This window comes from Heliconius melpomene, chromosome 15, assembly GCF_056956725.1.
Source record: "Heliconius melpomene rosina isolate 202511_hmr_F chromosome 15, ASM5695672v1, whole genome shotgun sequence".
NCBI lineage: Eukaryota > Metazoa > Arthropoda > Insecta > Lepidoptera > Nymphalidae > Heliconius > Heliconius melpomene.
The window spans coordinates 7701338-7702475 of NC_140403.1; the positions used below are offsets into that span (position 1 = coordinate 7701338).

The following is a 1138-nucleotide window of genomic DNA, read 5'->3' on the forward strand; positions in this document are numbered from 1 at the left end:
TCGGTGTAAATGAGGTGCGTCATAACGAATTAGGTCTTGTTCTTGGACTAATGCGTTGGTTGGTATGGACTAGTTATTATGGGGAAAGTGCTTATGGATTTATTATATATAAGTTTTATGTTATTATTTTTTAAGGGCTGAATTGTTAGTTCTAGGGCTGAATCGTAAATGGGAAAGATTGTGGGTTCGATTACCACTCGGGAAACTGGGGATCAGAGGACCACACGGACATTACCCACTTTCCTTTGACGGAAAGTGGAGAATGAAAGCGTCTTAATGGAAACACAGTGTTTTAATCTAGGTTCCCAGCCTCCTTCTGACTACCACGTGTATCTAAAATATAAAAGAAAAAAAGTTATAATACAAGAGAAGTCGTTGTTGTTGCTCTTTATTTATGGCGTTCCGAGCGTGCCAATTCAGCACTAATCACTTCGCCAGTGTCACGTTGAATGGAAAACACACAAAGGAGAATGTACGGTAAAAAAGACAATATAACGCAATAGGAGAATGAAAATGCACGTTAAAAAGAGATCCAGCTAAGATTACAAGAGAAGAAATCTAGTAATTAATTTGAATGACTTACGGGAAATATAAAAGAATATATTTACGTTAATAATAAAAATATTGTTTTCAAAAAAAAATATTTATATTTTCAATACAATCTCAAACACTGCAAGAGGTTCTAGAATTTCTTCACGGAAATTGAAAAACTTTGATAGCATCATAACTTGGTTTTTTATGTCAGGATATTGTTTCATAGAATACTTGGAACATCGATACTTATTTACTTTCTCCCTTTGCAGGCATCGTAGCCGAGTGGTCTAAGGCGCTGGTTTTAGGCACCAGTCCGAAAGGGCGTGGGTTCGAATCCCACCGCTGTCAAATCTTCTTGTATCTTGAGCAGTTCCTGATTTTTCTCATATGCTTTGCTGTTTATATTTTTCAATTTTAATTAATTTGTATATTTTTGTATTTTTTCAGGTAATTACAACTTTCTTCTCATTAATGGATTCTGCAATTGTAGCGAGGTTAATGCTTAATTATTAATTTTAAACATAATAACCTAGTTATATTGAATTAAATTAGAAATGACAACCTTGGCCGTAATTACAGCTGAGTATGTAGAACGACCGAACTT

At 34.6% G+C, this 1138-nt stretch overlaps 1 non-coding gene across 1 annotated transcript; it reads left to right on the forward strand.

Moving 5' to 3' along the window:
* Positions 1-802: 802 nt before the first annotated feature.
* Positions 803-882, forward strand: TRNAL-UAG (transfer RNA leucine (anticodon UAG)). The gene has a single exon. It is a non-coding gene; the product is annotated as a tRNA-Leu (tRNA).
* Positions 883-1138: the final 256 nt, after the last annotated feature.